The sequence below is a fragment of the Sapajus apella genome, unplaced genomic scaffold (assembly GCF_009761245.1).
Source record: "Sapajus apella isolate SASKATOON/1434 unplaced genomic scaffold, GSC_monkey_1.0 scaffold7, whole genome shotgun sequence".
NCBI lineage: Eukaryota > Metazoa > Chordata > Mammalia > Primates > Cebidae > Sapajus > Sapajus apella.
Window position 1 is genome coordinate 43,141,995 of NW_022436947.1, and position 20,919 is coordinate 43,162,913.

General features: G+C 35.0%; 1 protein-coding gene across 9 annotated transcripts in view; it reads right to left on the reverse strand.

Annotated features, from left to right (window-relative positions):
- Positions 1 to 20,919, reverse strand: part of CACNA2D1 (calcium voltage-gated channel auxiliary subunit alpha2delta 1) — a 487,462-nt gene that overhangs the window by 340,184 nt on the left and 126,359 nt on the right. The gene's annotated exons all lie outside the window — the stretch shown is intronic.

Here is a 20,919-nt window from a genome sequence, read left to right on the forward strand (position 1 = left end):
ACCCATACTACATGGGCAGTTTGCTAATAGGTAAGCTTTACCACAGGGTGATCAGTTGGTGACCTGGCCATTTTGTTTGTGAATCCCAAAATAGTCTCTGAAGATAACCTCTCTTTGGCCAATAGCCCCAGAAATTAAATTTACAAACTTCTCTCTAATTCTGGGATTCAAGAAGGAAGGAGCCTGGTTTTCTCACAGGCTTCATTTAATTCTAAATGAGCTTCTTGTTTTAGAATGATGCCTCATACACCTCTTACGTCCAGCTATCTCTGAGTCACAAGATTCTTGAGTTCAATCCAGGGCTGAGTTCAATATGGGAAGAATCTCGGAATACAATTTCTTTTAAACACTTTCAACCAATCTTTATGTATTCAGCCCTATTTTGCACCCAGAATTTTAAAGCAAGCTTGTGGCTCCTGTTTCTAAAATCTTCCAGAGATATGAGGTGCAAATGTGATTATTTCACAATACATTATGTATTTATTATATATTATCCCCGTAGAGGCCCTTACCTTTTTGCTCTTTCTGCTCTTAGAAGACAATAATCATTCCTCCGGCTCTACAATTTTGTTAGCATTTCTCATCTAACATTATCTTCTCTTTTATCATCTTTATCCTCACAGATTTAAGCCTTTATTTTTCCTTTATTTTATTTCAATGGGGGATTTGAAAGAAAATAAAGATAGCTATGTTTGTTCAAGCCATCATGCTTAATCAAAACTCTAGTAAACTTACCTATTTTAACATAACATAAATCGGATTAGCTATATTTTAATACAGCTAAATATCTAGTCAAGATACTACTACTAGAAAGTATTTAAAATTGATAGTAAAAAATAACTTTGCCTCTATTATAAAAAATTCAAATATGTTTGGTTTGATGTAAAAGTTAGCTATAACACAGAAGCAGGATGGAAATTTTAACTTGATATTAGGCTCTTTTATCACAAGTCTTCTCTTGAATCTAGGAATTCAGTTATTCCACTTGCAATTTCCATATGGTGACATGACTCATCATTTATTTTTACTACAATTAAGTTTTCTGCTGCAACAGAAATATGACTTTTTGTACTCTGAGATGAGTTATTTTATTCTGGAGAGACAAATAAATTTCACAATATAAAGCAGATTGACTAATGGTTAATGATAAGTCATGTCATTAACTATCTTCTAATGTTAAAAATATGTCATGAGTCATGAAATCTAGTATGCATAAAATAACTACAGAGGAATCCTTGTAACAAAACAGATGATAAACCAGATTTAAAGCAGTTATATATCTGAAGCCCAACCATGTAGAAGAAAGTTTAAACCAACAGTGTACAAAGTATCAATCTTATTCTGAAACTTCATAATGGAATTACACTAATAAATTTCAGTTACTTTTTTAATTTATATTTTTCTAGCTACATTTTACATTGTTAAATTTTTTTTAATGATATGTCCAATTTATAAACATCTAAATGACAAAAAAAGAAGGTTAAATCAGTCCGAGACACATCAACTGCAAATAACTAATACAGGGCTTACAGTTACCATTTGTCAATATTTTACTTGCTAAGTGAAAAAGGAAAAAGACTGAAGATTTGCCACCTAATTACTGGCTGCACAAAAATCTTTCAGGAAAGGAGGTGAAACTTGAGACATCATTTTTGGAGAAGATCTGTATTTCTAATACTTCATTTTGCCCATTTCCTCAAATATTCTATAGAGGAAAAAGAACCTTAAGCATAAAAGTTAGTGTAAAAGGTTTCTTGTTGCAATAAAATAACACACACAAAAAGGCAAAAAGATTTGATCATTAAATCCCCCTAGCAATAGGGAAGATATTGATCAAAGGATACAAAATTTCAGTTAGACAGGTGGAATAAGTTCAAGAGACACAAAGTAACTACGATTAATAACAGTTTATTGTATACCTGAAAAAGTCTAAGAAAATAGGTTGTCTCACTCTGTCACCCAAGCTGGAGTGCAGTGGCACAATCAGCGCTCACTGCAGCCTTGACACCCTATGCTTCAGCGATCCTCCTGCTTCAGTCTCCCCAGTAGCTGGGACTACAGCTGTACACCACTATACCTCACTAATTTTTCTTTTCTTTTTTTCGTTTGTAGAGATGGGGTTTCACCATGTTGTCTAGGCTGACCTCAAACTCCTGGACTCAAGCAATCCTCCCAAAATGTTGGGATTACAGGTATGAGCCACCACTCTTGGCCAAGAGTAGATTTTAAGTATTCTCATCACAAATAAACATAAGCATGTGAAGTAATACATAACAGCTTAGTTTAGCCATTCTACAACATACCCATATTTCAAAACATCATGCACGCCATAAATATACACATTTTTATTTGTCAACTTAAAAGTCTAAAAAGTAACATTATAAGTGGAAAAAAAACAAAAACTAAAAAGAGTACCTGAGCCACCTATTCCCAAACGCATCCAGAAAAAAAACAAAGTATTTCTCAGCTGCTCTGGCTTAAATAGTGTTCTTGGGGAGATCGTTTCAAATTTCAGCAGGACAGTTTAGTGATTTATAGTGTATAAACAAAAATGAGTCACTAGTGCTGTCACTCAGGGCCAGTTTGTGACAACATAAAGGAGAAAAGAATAGGGAAAAAGTATGAGGATACTGGGTTAACACATAGATACTGAAGAGGAAAAACCATTTCTGTAAGTGACCTCTTTAAAATGGGGTTAGCAACTCAGAGCATATCTGACATCTGAATCAGTTAGTTCAATGTGTCAAGCTAAAATTTTGTAGCCTTGGGCACCATAACTGTTACAAGTAAGAGAAGCTTTATGCTACTGCAATTAATTAGCACAAAGGCACCTAATAGAAACCCTCTTAGAATAGCAGGAAGGATTTTAGAGAAATTTAGACCTAAGATATTTAATTGCACATTTTATTTTTACAAGTTGTACATCTGAAACTCCTATTCACTTCAATATGGACTGATTCATAATGTAGCTATAGCATGCCCTGACCTCACGCTATCCCACAACAAAGTAGAGTCAATCATTCTCTCCTACGCATTACCACTGCATCTGGACATTCTTCATGATTTCATTTGTTGTACAGTATTCTGATTAATTGTATATGTATGTGAATATGAATTTTTGCCTCTCCAACCTATAGGAGTCTAGAAAACAGTTGGTATTCAATAAATAAGAATCTATGAGATTTAAAATTAAAAGGATTTATGCATGTAGTTGGTGGCTGTCTATGTATCTAAAAAATCTTTTTAAATGTGAGAGTTTAGGATTGTATTATTTCTCATTAGTAAAACTTCATATTGGTGGGGAGTGGTGGCTTATGCTTATAATTCCAGAACTATGGGTAGCAGAGGTAGGAAAATAGTTTGAGCCAAGGAGATCGACACCAGCCAGGGGAACAAAGTGAGACTCTGTCTCCACAAAAAAAAAAAAAAAAAAAAATACAAAAAATTAAACAATTAGCCAGGTGTGGTGGCACACACCTATAGTCCCAGCTAATCAGGTGGCTGAGGCAGAAGGATACCTCGAGCCCAGAAGGCTGAGGCTGCAGTGAGCAAGGTCATGCCACTGCACTCCAGCCTGAGCAACAAAGAGAAACCCTGTCTCAAAATAAATAAATAAAAAGAAAAAACTTGCATTAAAATGATAGCATAACAACAATCTTAATTATTGCTTTGTAACATAAATGTTTCCTGACAGCTAATACTAAGATACCACACCTACTAATATTTCTTTTGGAGGGAAGAGATGTTGAATGGCAATCTATCACTTGTTTTCAATAGGTAACTTCACATAATTAGAAGTGCATTTCTTCTAACATCATTAACAATGCTATTGCACAATGGAAAGAATGTAGGCAATTTATAGACTAGCAGAGTCAAATTTCCTTTTCAAAAACACTGAGTTTTTAAAACCTGTCATTGTAATTATAGAATAAAAATACTTCTATTAAACATATGAACAAGTAAACAGATTTCTAGAATACAACGGCTACATTTTTATTCCTGAGATCTCCTTTAACCTTTTCAATGTAGTTGTAATCTTTACCAATATCTGTGCCTCATAACACTGGCCAGCTCATTCTACATAGCACGTCTGCCTAGGAATGTATTATATTTCAGATGCTGGAGGCTGTTAATAAAGGTTTTACTATAAAACAAACGAGTAATAAGCAATCTTAAAAATAATTACGTATTCATCCACCTTCATAAACAAGAACCAACTATAATTTTCCACAATTACTCTCTTGTGATATGGATGTATCAGAAGCAGAATTTATTGCCAAGGGGTGGTTTTAATTAGAATCTAGTAGGGTAAAATTGAAATTTTAATAGTTTTTTTTAAAACTTTTCCTCATTAAATACATTAAAACAAAATTATTATGAAATACATCACTAACTAGAAAATGTTATTCAAAAACTCTTCAATACAAAAATGTTTGCAGCTATTGTAGAATTATACATAGCAATTGGAAATTATTGAGAAATATTTAGTATGAATTTTTAAAGTGCTCCAATAGTAAATAATGACTCTAAAAATTAGTATCATGTAAATGTTTTCCACAAATAGGGAATCCGTTTGCAATGCAGACATTCCCAACTACTACCCAGTTCTTTGATTTCTGAGTGTACTAATATATATATATAAGGACTATAACTGTAATTGCCACTAAAAGATAACATTACAGAGTAGCATTACGAAGTCATCTGAGATCCCACTGTCTTCTTTCTTCATCTATGCTTCTATATTTCAGAAACATAATCCAGTTTTTCCATCTTTTTCCATAACACTGTTAACATCTGAATGACAGTATGTACTCTCTTTACTTAAAATCGATGACCAGAACTTATAAATAAGTTTCCTTTCTTTACTTTAAATTTCATATTTAGGCTGGGTGCAGTGGCTCACACTTGTAATCCCAGCACTCTAGGGGGCCGAGGTGGGCGGATCACGAGGTCAGGAGTTTGAGACCAGCCTGGCCAACAGTGAAATCCCATCTCTAAAAAAATAAATAAATAAATTTCATATTTATAGTTCAATCATATTGTGAGATTTATTTAAAATAAAGAGGCCGGGCACGGTGGCTCAAGCCTGTAATCCCAGCACTTTGGGAGGCCGAGGCGGGTGGATCACGAGGTCAAGAGATCGAGACCATCCTGGTCAACATGGTGAAACCCCATCTCTACTAAAATTACAAAAAATTAGCTGGGCATAGAGTCCAAATATCTTTTTTTTTTTTTTTTTTTTTTTGGAAAAGATAAGGGTCTCACTATGCTGCCTATACTGAAATCCAATGGCTACTCACACGCATACTACGGCCTCTAACTCCTAGGCTTGAGTGTCCTGAGAAGCTGGGACTACAGGTGCATGCTACCACACCCAGCTCCAAATGTCTAATGATGCAAGTTTAAGTACATATAATTCAGTTATTAAGTAAAAATAGGCTGAGTTCGGTGGCTCACGCCTGTAATCCCAGCAATTTGCGAGGCCAAGGCAGGTGGATCACCTGAGGTCAGGTGTTCGAGACCAGCCTGGCCAATGTGGTGAAACTCCATTTCTACTAAAAATACAAACATTAGCCAGGTGTGCTGGTGGGCCCCTGTAGCCGCAGCTACTGTGGAGGCTGAGGCAAGAGAATCAATTCAACTGGGGAGGTAGAGGTTGCAGTGAGCCAAGATCATGTCACTGCATGCCAGATTGGGCAACAGAGCAAGACTCTACCTAAAAAAAAAAAAAAAAAAAAAAAAAGTTAGATGACAATATGAATATATAATTTCAAAGTGTCTTGACTTCATTATCACTTCTTTCAAACATCAGTTTTATTGTAATATGAGTAGGAATCAGATAAACATAATTCATTTCCACAGCCCTAAATAGGATTATAGCAAATCAGAAAATTAGAGCGTTCATAAAGGGAAAAAAAAACCCTATATTTTAATCATTCACTAACTTATTCATTCAGTGAATATTTATTGAGTACCCACTAGACATCAGGAACTATATTAGGCCCAACAGATATGAAGATACCTATGAACTGAAATGGGCCCTTATGAATTTTACCTGTTAGGAGACAATGAAATAAACAAAAACTTGAAACAGGACCCATCTGTGATCACTGCTCTGAAGAGAATACATAAGGTGTCTCTCATTCAGAGTAACAATAAGGGTAAGTGTCTGATTAAACAATACCGTCAAGCAGGCTATTTTGATCAACAGACCTTCACACCGAGACCTAAGGTAAAGAAAGAAAAAGCAAATAAAGCGCTAAGCTGGGAAATATTTTTTAAGTAAAGGGAACAGAATGTGCAAATAGGCTCCGGCAGGAATAAAGATAAAGAAGGCCTATGGACTGAAGCACTACAAGGGATCAAGATGAAATAAATCAGAGAAGAAAAGACAAACCAGATCATAGAAGGAATCATAGCCCTTAACAGGATTACAGATATTATTTTAAATGAATAATATTTTATATACAAAAGAAGGAGAATTTGAAAAGCTCTTCCATGATGTAATATACAAACCATGTTGTCCACATAAAACGCAAGTAAAAGCCATGTGTAAATTCATATAAAACTAAAGGTTATCAGTATATATATAAAAAGCCATAGTAATTTACTATATTTGCTACCATAGGTATGCAGGAAAGATCATTTTTTCATAATAATTATTTCTAACTCCTGAAGTTTAAACTTATCGACTTAAGGACATTATTAAATGATAGTCAACCAAAGGAAGAAGGCTTCTTCAATTAGAATATTTAGAATAGTGAGGTTACAGCAATTCAGAATACTGATAATTCATATCTAATCTACAAATCTGTCTTCTATAATAAAAAAATATACAATTAAACTAAAATATGAATATAATCTAGATATAGAATATACTTTCTAAAATTAAAATATGCATTAAACTGATATAATCTCATTTTTCAAAACACAGTCTGAAGATTTTAATATAATGATAAATTAGGATGTGGATTACTGGTGTTAGTGACTATAATGAAGCAGTTGATAATAACTTCCAAATTTAAATTTTACAAAGAAAAATTTGTTGGATTGAGAGATAACCTCCAAATGGAAACATTGCCATTTAATTAACATATTACAGTTTCATTGAATTTGCATCAAAGTTGAGATGGTAAGAATGTAAATGACTAAAGAAAGGTTTGCTATCTTAAGAGAGTAACCCAATGTCTTAGATGATCATTTTTAACTTATAAATTTGATGAATCAAAATATAAATATAAACATAGTATAAAATGTACATGTTGCCCTAATCACACATAATGATAAAATAGAGTTGTTAAGAGTAGACTAATAATGATCCTTTTTATTCCCACCAACATAGATGATAGAAAATTTGATATCTAATTTTCAAATATTTCAAATACTAATTCTTTTTAAAATAAAATTTCTTACATAAATAAGGGATGTTTCCATTAAGTTATATATAAAATTTGGTAAATAATACACTTTTATGTTTATATATATTTTTTTTGTTTGTTTGTTTGTTTGTTTTTGAGACAGAGTCTCACTCTGTCACTGAGACTGGAGTGTAGTGGTGCAATCTTGGCTGACTGCAACCTCTGCCTCCTGGTTTCAAGCAATTCTCATGCCTAAACCTCCTGAGTAGCTGGAGTTATGAGTGCCCACCACCACACCAGGCTATTTTTTTTTTAATTATTTTTTAGTAGAGATGGGGTTTTTCTATGTTGGCCAGGCTAGTCTTGAACACCTGACCTCAGGTGATCCACCTGCCTCAGCCTCCCAAAATGCTGGGATTACAGATGTGAGCCACTGTGTGGCCTACACTTTTGTATGTTATAGACAGAATATATTTAAATTTTCTTTCCTAAATAATTTTCCATGAACCTATAAACTCTATTGAAGAAACAAAATCTGCTTGTAACTGTGCCCATTATTAGAGCTCTAGAGTTTGGGTTTTTTTGCTGATTTTTTGTATAAACAATATTTTATGTATTAATAAAATTTTCATTTATGTACTTGACACATATATTTCTAAATGGTAAGCCCTAATGTAAGTAAAGTGTGAGAAAAAGTACATCCAAACATTGGACCATACTTTCAGGGCCCAATTTGAGGATATGTAATAAAAAGTCTTGAAATACACAAACCCTCAACTCCACGATTTCTAATTCTTAAAATTTATTCAAGGAAATAATCCCGAATTTCAGAAATGACTACATACAAAGTCATGCATCCCAACAATAATTATATATAGACAAATATAAACTAAATATAATTGTCTACTAAAAGGGAATAGTTAAGTAGCTCCTAAAATGTCTAAAAGATACTTTAGACAACTATTAAAAACCATGTCAAAAAGGAAGAGTTAACATAGGAAGCACAACGATATGGTGAAGAAATAATACAACATTTGGTCTCTTAAGGCCAAAATAATTATTATCAAGATGACTATATTACCCAAAGCCATGTTTGCAATACCTATCAAAATTCCAATGCTATTTTTCACATAGAAAGAAAATTCTAAAATGTGTATGTAACTAAAAACAACAAAAAACAAAAACGAAAACAAAAAATCAAACTCAAGTAGCCAAAGCAATACTGAGCCAAAGAACAAAGCTGGAGGCATCACTATCTGATTTCCAAATATATTACAAGGCAATAGCAACCAAAACATTATGGTGTTGGTATAAAAATACACGGAAAGACTAATGGAAGAGAACAGAGAACTCAGGAATAAATCCACCTATTTATAGCCAACTAATTTTTGACAAAAGAGCTGAGATGTAACTGGATCCCTATCTTTCACCATATTAAAAAAAAAAAGCCAACTAAAAAGGGATTAAAGGCATAAATGTAAGACCTGAAACTATAAAATTTCTACAAGAGAAGATGGGGAAACACTTCAGTACATTGGTCTAGGCAAAAATTTTAAGGCTAAGACCTTAAAAACACAGGCAACAAAAACAAAATTAGACAAATGGGACTACATTAAACTAAAAAGTTTCTGCACAGCAAAGAAACCAACAGAGTAAAAAGACAAACTATTGAATGGGAGAAAATATTTGCAAACTATTCTTCTGACAAGGAACTAATATCGAGGATAAATAATGAACTCAAACAATTCAACAGTTAACAAATGGGCAGAGGACATAAATAGACATTTCTCAAAAGGAGACATACAAATGGCCAACAGGAATATATGGAAAAGTTAAACATCATCAATCATCAGGGAAATGAAAATCAAAACCACAATGAGTTACCATCTTATTCCAGTTAGAAGGGCTATTAATAAAAGGACAAAAGGTAATAGATGCCGGTGAGAATGCAGAGAAAAAAGAACTCTTAGATACTTTTGGTAGGAATGTAAATTACTACAGCCACTATGGAAAAACAGCATGGAAGTTTCTCAAAAAACTAAAAATTGAACCACCATATGATCCAACAATCCCACTAGTGGGTATTAATCCCAAGAAAAGAAAATCAGCACATCAAAGGATATCTGCACTCCAAGTTTACTGCAGCACTATACACAATAGCAAATGTATGTTATCAATCTAAGTGTTCATCACTAGATGAATAGATAAAGAAAATGTGATAGTACGTACACTCAACGGAATACTATTAGGCCACAAAAAAAGAATGAATTTGTGTCATTACCAGCAAAATGAATGGAACTGGAGTTCATGATGTTAAGTGAAATAAGCCAGAAGCAGAAAGACAAATATCGCATGTTCTCACTCATATGAGGAAGCTAAAAAACTTGATTTCATGGAGGTAAAAAGTATAATGATAGATAGCCAGAGGCTGGTAATATTTAGGGGGAGGGTGTATAGAGAGGGACATAAACCCATGTTGGTTAATGGGCACAGACACACAACGAAAGAGAATAAATGGGTTCTAATGATTGATAACAGAGTAGGATGACAACAGTTAACAACAATGTATTGTACATCTCAAAATAGCTAGAAGAGAGGACTTGATCTGTTCCCAACACACAGAAATGGTAAATATCGAGGCAATAGACACCCTAAATACCCTGACTTGATCATTACAGATTCTATGCATGTAACAAAATATCACATGTATACCATAAATATGTACAGATATTACATAATAATTCAAAACATTTTAATTTTTAAAAAAGAATTGCTTTTAGTTGAAAATGGTCCTAACTCTACCACTAATTAATGTTGCAATCTTGGGTAATTTATTATCGAAATTTTAGGTAACTTCTCTCTAAAATGGTAATTGTGAAGAGTAACTTATTAAATACAGTTCAATCGAGACACTGTATTTTGTAAGAGTCTAATGCACACATGTACATGCATACAAACTATTAAGGCAGAACTATAATTTTAAGTAAATATTTCTATAGAAATAATAGGATGATAATAAAGGGAACCAGAACTATTTCACTCCAAAATATACTTCATTGACATATTTTGAGATGGCTATTCAGAGGGTCTGCAGATTAACAATAGCCCTGAAAAGCTGTCTTTTATCAAGAAGATCTGTTATCTGTTGAAAAAAATCTTATTAGTAAAATAAACAATCAAGGTTTTTCTGAGGCCCTACCCCCTCACCTGCAGATCTAGGAAATTAACTCAACCACAGCCTACCATCCATTCTTTCTCAGAGCTGCTACATGTGAGGTTACAGCTACATAAGACTACCTCTGCCCCCTGCCTTTCTCTCCTATAACCTGTCTTGCCATGCTCCAAGTCCCTATACTTTTTATAACCTCAAGATGGTAGAAAAAACAACAACCATCTGGCCTATTCCTTGAGTTTTCATATTTCCTATGATGCTCATGCACGTGTGTAAAATAATAAATGTTTATGATTTTCTCCTATTAATTTGCCCTTTGTCAGTTGATTTTCAGCAAATCTTTAGAGGGCAAAGGGACGGTTTCCTTCCCTTGGCCCCTACACTTTTGATGCTATGAGCAGAGTACGCAAAAGCTCTTCTGAAGCCACAGTCCAGGGAACTCAGAACCTGACAAGCTGGAAGAAGGGTAAAAATGTCTTACTAGTCAGATTCCCATGTGTCTGTCTGAGGAATGCAGTTGAACAGATAGTGAAAGTCATTGTTTCTTTTTCCTTTTCCAAATTTAAGATTAATAAGAGAAAAGCATTTATACACTAGTCTTAGGTTCAGTGACTCTGGTATATTTCTTGGTATGAATATTCATATTGTCTGATCCTTTTCTTCCCAGAAACGGTCATGTGTTTTCCTCTGTCTTTGTTTTTCTGTGTTGTCATAATGTCCCTTTTGTCTTGTTTTATGTCCCTGAGAGCTTACCTAGTCATCAAATGGAATCACCATTTTTTGGTCTCAGCCATCCAGATGGCATGATTTTGGGGTCATGTCTGGTAGCCAGTGTGAAAGAAATAAGAACCCCAAGACAGGTAAGATTTTAAGATGCATATTCTTTGTTTTGCATTTGCCAGCCACTCAGGGGACTGTGCCTTAAGAAGTTCAATCCATAAGGGAATTTTGCCTTCTCAACTTTTGCTGCATGGTTAGCTCTGAGAAAGTCCAATCCCACACGGGCCTACCCATTGTCACAGATTCATGGGTTAGTGACTGGCAGCTCCCCACAAATTTGTGAGGGACTGGAAATATCATATGCATAAATACCAACCTTAACCTGTTGCAAAGAGACTTTTGCTATCCTGTTTCTGGAAGTGAATTTTCAGGGGGATCATGAAGGCTGCATCTTCTGTACACATTTTTTAAACTTATATCCAGGGTTTGCTAAATCTGGAAAGTTCTCTCTGGGACTTTCCAAGTAAAAGGCTTATTGGCTTGAGTCATTTATGGAATAAATAAAATTGGCTATATTTAAAAGAAAACTTTTTAGAGAGTGTTTCTCTTCACCAGCTCTCTTACTGGTATCTACGAAAAAACACACACACACAAAAAATTTCAGTCTTAAAACCTCTCTTGGCAAGAGCAATAAAAAGGCAGACATCTGATTTAAAACAAAATTAAACTCTTTTGTGTGCTCAAACAGTCTGCTCTGGTTGCCCTGTGGAATCTGCAAAAAAAAAAAAAAAGCCCTCCAGCCTGAGGTCTAGTGGCTACGGTTCTATGCTCGCACTGATGTAGCCAAGGTTTGATTCTCATTAGTGACTCAGATAGATGTAGATGTAAATTCCTTAACTCAGAATAAAAAAATAAACATTTATAAGAATTACATAATGCTGTCTGGGGGGACAGCGATGGAGTCTTGCTCTGTCACCCAGACTGGAGTGCAATGGCACCATCTCCCTCACTGCAACCCCTCCCTGCTGGGTTCAGGCAATTCTCATGCCTCAGCCTACGAAGTAGCTGGGATTATAGGCATGCACCACCAGGCCTGGCTAGTTTTTTCATATTTTAAGTAGAGACAGAGTTTCACCATGTTGCCCAAGTTGGTCTTGAATTCTGACCTCAAGTGATCCACCTACCTGAGCCTCCCAAAGTGTGGGATTACAGGAGTGAACCACCGTGGCTGACAATTATATTATATAATTCTTATAAAGAATGATATATAATTTATAAATTTATAATTCTTATAAATTATGACTATATTATATAATTTATAAATTTATGGCTCTTATAAAAATTCTTATAATAATTAGTTTGAATTTTTGTAACTTTTGACATTTTGCAGTACCCATTTGTTATAGATCATTTTCCCCATGGAGGGCTATTGCTCTCCTGTTCATCTCTAAGTCTTTTTCTTCTTCTAGCTGTCTTTGGGGGTGGCTCTGGATCTTGTTAGGACTGCTTCTTTGCACCTCTTTTGAAATACCTCTTGCATCCTTGCTTAGTCATAAAAGACTTACTAGTTTTGATTCTGGGTTACTTGGTAGATAACCTCAGTTTAAACACAAAGAGAGATAAAAAAGATTCAAAAGTTGGAATACTGGCTGTTTGTCCCAGCAAAAATCTGATGATGAGAGATTTGAAAAGATTTTTTTAAGAGCTCTAGGGTCAACAGCTCAGTTAAAAGCCAACATTCAAACTATATATTTTTTTAAACTTCTCTGTTCTTTCAGATCCTGTCTCTCCCACAGGAATCTTTTTCAGTGAACTGAAACACCATCTTAATTGTATGTTCAGTCTCTCTGTTCATCTCCTTTCTTATTAGTAAGATTTTTGCTTAAAGAAAAGATGGAAAACTTCATTGGCCTTTTGGGAAGCCTAAGATGTCTCCAAACTGCCTCCTCTTGGACTCAATGCTCCGTTTGAGTTTTCCCCTCCTTTGCCATGTTCAGTCTTCCACCCAGTTCCCTTTAATCATCAATTGTTCCCCTTCAAGCCCCTATTTCTTCCATTTGGTCAATCAATAGAGCCCCAATAGTCACAAACAGGTTCATTAATGGGCTCCACCCGAATTCAGTAATACAGTTAATTTAAGAAACAGAAAATCGTCAAGCACGGTGGCTCATGCCTGTAATTCGAGCACTTTGGGATGCCAAGGTGGGCAAATCACCTGAGGTCGGGAGTTTGGACCCGTCTGTCCAATATGGTGAAACCCCATCTCTACTAAAAATACAAAATTAGCTGCACGTGGTGGTGCATCCCTGTAATCCCAGCTACTCAGGAGGCTGAGGCAGGAGAATCACTTGAGCCCAGGAGGTAGAGGTTGCAGTGAGCCAAGATCATGCCATTGTGCTTCAGCCTGGACAAGATCAAAACTCCATCTCAAAACAAAAAAAAAAAGAAAGAAAAAGAAACTTAAAAAGACAGCTATTCAACTAAATGAATCTTCAAAATACAACTTTCCAGCATTTTGCTACCCATTTTTAAACTTGTTGTAGAAGAAATTTACACCTATAAGAAAACTCTCCATTCGTAAGGGAATCTCCCTCTCTACACCAAAACCACTGGAAACCTCTATGAAGGGAAAGGCATTCACTTAAAAGTTTCCATAACGAACTTGTATTTATGGTATTTTTCCTGGCTATTTGTCTTAAGAGGTCTTTACCTATGCCCTTCTTTATCTTGGCGAATAATGATTTTTACATCTTGATTCACCTAGGTCATCCCTTTAGAAGTGCAAGTTTAAGGCTGCCTAGCTAACAGGTAATCTGAAGGAGGATGGTCTAAATGGGGTAGGGAAGGCCTATTTGGAACCTTGCAATGAGAACTTTAATGAAAGATTTAAGATTTGATTCTGTGTCTCTTTATGTACATATGTCTATATCTGTTATGTATACATGATACTTCTAAGTGAATTAATATAATCTTTGATAAACAAAGCTAGTTTTAAAATTGTTGATAAAGGCCAGGCACAGAGGCTCATGCCTGTAATACCAGCACTTTGGGAGGCCAAGGCGGATGGATCACCTGAGGTCATTTACCTGGCCATATAGTGAAACCCTGTCTCTACTAAAAATACAAAAATTAGCTGGGTGTGGTGGCAGGTGCCTGTAATTCCAGCTACTCAGGAGGCTGAGGCAGGAGAATCATTTGAACCCAGGAGGTGGAAGTTGCAGTGAAACAAGATTGTGCCATTGCACTCCAGCCTAGGTGACAAGGTGAAACTACATTTCAAAAAAAAAATTGTTCATAAAATGGAATGTCTTTAGAACTATGTTAAATATAATGCAGACATTTTTGCCTGCGTCTACTGGTTAACAGGTTTATGCTGTCTATGCTATAATTTTTAAGGTTATGAAGCTGCTGCTTCTGCAATATTTTTTATGTTTACTTAATTTGTCTGTAATCTAAAGCTGTAAGTGTTGGCTGCCTGATTCTCCCAAAGCCTTGTAAATATCTTTATGTGAGCTTATGTCTTTGGTTTTGAGCCCTTGGATTCTGGAGTATGGACAGGTGGCCATGGTAAGACCTGGAAACATATGTGTGTCCATGGCATGTGACCCACCAAATGCCATGTTCAAACCTCTGTCCTAGGTTGTAGACCTGGTATATGAATCCAGGACCCAAACAGGCCATATTCTTCATACCTGTTCCAAATGCCATGTGAGTACTCAGAACCCAGGACAACTGGGGAAGACAGTCACAAGGGTACCTTTTTCATAGTTTCAAAATACTTTCCAGTAATTTAAAATCTTTAAGTCTTGTTATGTTAAATTAAGTAACAGTCATAAAAATGTCTGCATCATTTTTAAGTTAAAAATACTATAACAATTATTAAATATAACTTTAAATTTATATGGTTTAACACCTTATTTTCATATGGTCTAGAAAAGCTAAATATATTTAGATCTGTTAATTAAAAACTAAGAAAACATATCTTTCTTAAAAATTATGATATGGTTTTCATCTACAAATACTGATATAAAATAGTTCAAAATTATTTCCTAGGTTTTCACTAGAAATTAACGTTACTAAGAGTTTATATTTAAATTAATACAACTAAAACTATTAAATAATTCTATATGCAATGTGTACAAGAAAAGCAAGATATATTTTTTGGTAAGAAAAGTTACAAAAGGTATGAGGATGTATGTGTATTTACTGACAAAATAATTTTGTTTAGTTTAGGAATTAAAGGTTGCTTCAAATGAGAAAAGATGATGCAGATAAAACTAAATGAGTATAAAAAGTTGAGGGAAAAGGGGAATTTCAAATCTTGCATGGTTAAATGGATAAAGTTAAATAAATTTACCAATATGGTTTTCAAATTGAGCCTTCATATCAAAAACACATACTAATGCGAGGCTATAATTTGGTATTTTTCTTTTGAATAAGATTTTCGTAAAGTATTAATAAGAAATAATATAAGACTTTGGCTTACATTTTAGGAAAACTCCAAAAAAAGGAGAAGGGAGACAGAAACAGATTCTGTGTGACTCATGCTGTCTTTACTAGGTCTTTTAATTATTTGGAAAGCTGAGTCTCCTCTCTATCAAAGAGTAAAGGTTTTTGCTTTCTGAAATCTTTTAATTAACAACTTGGCTAAATGAATGACTATTATTTCACAACGGCCTATTTTTGATAAAGTTTTTTAAACCTTTGACATGTTTAATAGGCTTCATAGAATCAAATTTTAAATGGTAAATTAAGTTGTTCTGACCACAAATTAGCTTTAGGATGTTACAGAGGACCCCTAAAGCATCCAAAAGAGAGACAGTATGGCTTATTTGATTTATTAAATTGTATGGACGACATTGTCAATTAAGAAATGATGTTTAATCTTTTTTGAGTTATATCTGTATAAATATGCTGTTAATGTGTCCAAAATTTGATGAGTTTCCTAAATATATTATATGTTAAATTTCTACATGCCACAGAAAATAACAAAAGTCCTTGTTAGTTCCATCATTAACTATGGTCATTTTTAAGTCTTGCTGTCATAATAAATTGCTTTATTCTGATGCTTTCTGTCCATAAAAGCTTTTTGCGAATCTTAAAATGGTGTCTTCAAGGGGATTCATGGAAAAGACTACAAGTATTTAAGCACACATTTCTGACAACTTTGAGATAATACAGATGCACTAGGTAAGAATTTCTAAAACTCCTATAAAAAAATAAATAAATAAAACTAGACTCATAAAATTGCTAACCTAATATCAAGCCGAACAAGAATAACATGTAGCTGAACTGATGAAGGACTAAACAAATTCTGTGTCACTTTTTTGATAGAAACATTGTTGAAACATTTTTAAAGTTTTTTTCCAGACTCAAAAAAATCTTTTTCTTTCAAGTTACTTATAGTTTATAACAATTGTGTAGAAAAAACTTTTGTAAGCACATTTTAAACATTTCCTTTCTCTCTACTGCTCCTTCCAGAATTTAGAAGCTATTTATGAATATTCTTTTTTTTTTCTTTTTTTTTTTCCCTTGAGATGAAGTCTTGTTCTTTCACCCAGGCTGGAGTGCACTGGTGCGATTTCGGCTCACTGCCAGCTATACCTCCTGGGTTTAAGCAATTCTCCTGCCTCAGCCTCCTGAGTAGCTGGGATTACAGGTGTGCGCCACCACCCCGGCTAATTTTTTTACTTTTAGTAGAGAGGGGGTTTCACCATGTTGGCCAGGCCGTTCTCAAACTACTGACTTCATGATCTGCCTGCCTTAGCCTACCAAAGTGCTGGGATTACAGGTGTGAGTCACAATGCCCAGTCAAGTATTTTTATTTCATAGCAATATAGTTATTTGTATAAGTTCAATAAAAATCTGTTTTATTTTGTATCAGGACACTATTGAAAACACTGGTATTTTTTACCCAGGCTTTGACTAGAAAGACATGTTTTAAGATGTGACCAGACTGCTTTGAAGGACTGGGATTGACTTTATAACGCCAACAGACTTGGAAAAAGGCTGGCCAGGTACCTTACCTACACAGCTCCCTTACAAAATTCCTGACCTTGTTGTGATAAGTAAATAATGTCACTTTCTGACAGGCCCCAGGAATCTCAGCATATTTTAGGGACCTTGAGAAGAAAGAAATTTACTCAATTCATACTGGCATTACAGACATGGTCTTTGGCTTGGCTCTAAACCTCAAGAGATTTTTTAAAGTCCAATCTGAAATTTCATGTGATAAATTTACAGCAAAGTCAACTTAAAAATAGCCTATATGACCAATCACTATCTCTGTTGAACTTAATGCAAATAATCAGGCCAAGGTTAATAAGACTTAAACTTACTTTATTAATAAATTGGTCTTACTATGATTTATCCTTGGTAGAAATGAAAGACCAGAGGGTCAAAAAGAAATAGAATTCAGAGGGAAACGTAGTATATGTGTTATTAGTTTCCAGCTCACTGAAGTTTTTCTCATTTGATTTTGAGATTTTATTATTACCTGCAATCTGGACTGACTCTTACATTTTTAGTCCCCTTCAATATCTGACTGTGATTCTGCAATCTACTGTTTCCAATTTTTCATCCACCATTCGGACTTAAAAATCACTAAAAATTAAAATTGTGCTTTTCTTAAAGTCCTACAAACTGAAGCTAATCTGTCATAACCTTTGAGAGAAACCACTGTAGCCACTTATATATAAACAGTCTTCATGACTATTAACAGTAGACTGCTCAGAAAGTTCACTGAAACTTTTTTTTTTTTTTTTTTTTGAAACAGAGTCTTACTCTGTCACCCAGCCTGTAGTGTGCAGTGGTGCAATCTCGGTTCACCACAACCTCTGCCTTCTCTTCCTGGGTCCGCCAGAGGCGTGGTTTCAAAGCCAGGAGTTTCCCAGCTCCACGCCTCCATCCGGGAACCAGAGGGGTTTCAAATGTAAAGTTCTCTGTCTGGGTTTCCTGTGGGCGGGCTAGGTAGAGAAAGCCAGGTGAAGCTCCCTTGTCCCAAAAAACCCGTGGAAAGCTCTAGGAGGAGGGTGCTCTATAACTCAGAGTTGTGGATCATGCAGCCAATCCAGTATCAAAGTCAAAGATCAATCACTCCAGAGGAAGTCTGAAAGAACTCCTCTCATTGGATGAGGACATGAATGGGAGGGAATAACTCAAGGGTTAAAACTCCAGCTGCTCCTACCCATACGGATTCCTTCTCTGGGTCCACTCACACGACAGTGTGGGAGCTGTCTTTCTCTCTCTCTCTCTAATAAATCACTTTTCCTCAAAACACTTTGGGTCCAAGATATTTATTCTAATGGCAAACTCACCGCTCCTCCAGGGCCCCCTTCCCCATTCTTTGGGGATAGTGAGGCTAAGAACTTCGGAAATGGTAGCTGAGTAGCTTCCCCTGTTACACTCCCACCTCAGCCTCCAGAGTGGCTGAGATTACAGGTGTGCACCACCACGCCAGGCCTTTTTTTTTTTTCTTTTGTATCTTTAGTAGAGATGGGGCTTTACCACATTGGCCAGGCTGGTCTCAAACTCCTGCGGAGTGATCCACCCATGTTGGCCTCCCAAAGTGCTGGGATTACAGGCATGAGCCACCATGCCTGGTCTTGAAACTCTTGCTTTGAAATACAATCCAAGAAAATCTGTAGATTCCCACTATGCCCATTTAAACTGAAGATGCTTCAAATTCTAGGAAAACTAATTTACAGATGGACTCCAGATATAACCTTTGTTTTTCTTTTTTCCATAGAAATGCCTGTTATTAAAGATCTATTTAACAGCATCCTATGAAGAGTCCTGGTTTTAGAGCCCGTCTGCAATGCAGTGTCCTAGAATGAGACATAACTGTTTAATTGAACTGACCTATTCTCAAGACTAACAGCCTGATTCCAGAAGACATGAGCTAGGTGTTCCAATCTACGTATTTTTTCTTCTTCTTTGTCAATCTATCTCACAATCTCTAACCCAAATTTCTCCATAGCTACCAATCCTTGCATAATATGTGAAACTTTGTGAACATAAAGTTTCAAATGGGAGACTAAAGGAAACCAAAAAGATTTCACCATCAAATATATTACTTAGACATAGTTTAAGATGGCTATTCAGAGGGCCTGCAGACAACAGCGCCAAAAAGCTGCCTTTTGTTAAGATTTACATCAGTTGAGAAAAATCAATATTGGTGAAGTAAACAACCAGGCTTTCTCAGAGGCCCTACTCCTTATCTGCAGATCTAAGAAATTAACTCAGCCACAAGCTATATTATCCATTCTTTCTCAGAGATATTATCTGTGAGGTTTTATCTGCATAACAAGACCACCTTTGTCCCATGCCTTCCTTTCTCTCTTAGAACCAGTCTTGCCATGCCCCAAGCCCCTATTCCTTCCATAACCTCAACATGGTATAAAAGCATCAACCAATTGGCCCTTTGAGTTTTCATATTCTATATGACTTCTCTGCACATGTGTGCATATTAATAAAATGTGTATGCCTTTTCTCCTTTCAGTGTGCCTTTTGTCAGTTAATTTTCAGCATACCTTCAGAGGACAAAGTGGAAACTTTCCCTATGTTCTGAGAATATAAACCAAAAATATAAATCATGGTTATTTGTGGGTAATAGCATTTCAAGTATTTCTCATTCTCATATTTCCTACATTGAACATGTATGTTTTGTAATTTAAAAAAAAATTACTTCTAAATCAGTACTAACTAAAAAATAAAATTATATTACATATCATGTCAATGATTTATATCAATCTTTTTAAATGCAAACTACTATAGTGTACATTCTTTTTACACATGTACATTAAGTGGTGATGCAGAAGAACATATACCTTTCTAAAAGAATCACATGAATAAATAATGCTTAAGCCATTTACTATTTCAATTGCAATAATGTTTGGGTTTCTTTTATATCTGAATCTCAAAGGATCAAAGGTTGCCAGGGTAGACAGATAAATACTTTGGTTTGTTTGCTTGATTTAATTTTTTTCTATATTTGCTATACTAGCCATCATAGCTCACTTGAAAATTGAAGGAAAAAATAAAGTTATATTTGTCTTCATTAATTTTTTATAGACACTAAAGGAACTCTACTAGTGTTCACAATGCTGAAAGCATTTATTCTTCCAGTCAGCTGTATGTGCTGGTCATTAAGCCACGTGAGAGAGCCAGAGAATACTGTTTTCATTCAATTCTTCCAAATACCAGGATAAGGAAACTTCTGGCAAAAACAGTATTCTTATTTGTTCCTGTAGTCAACACACCAAACAAATAAATATCAACAATATGTGGGAAAATTGCAAGAAAGTGTAACATTAATGAAGTGTGCTGTTAGTAATCTGACAGCTCCTGAGAGAATTATTTCAGTCAAACATCTGTATGCCACCTTTTCTGTTTAAAAAATAATATAAAATCTTATTTAATTTACATTGTTCATATTTGGATTAAAAGTATTTACCAATTTTGTGATTTTCAACAGCAGCCCTTCTCTCCAGACTAGAAAAAGACCCCGTCACCGTAGCAGCAGTAATAATGACATTTTAATATGGTACAGAAATGCCTGAGACAAACTTATCCATCATCTTGCCAATGGAAATGCGATAATTCAAAGCAGATCTGACTGCTGTTAACAGTGGCTTCAGCAACCTATGTTTTACCATCCTATATCATACT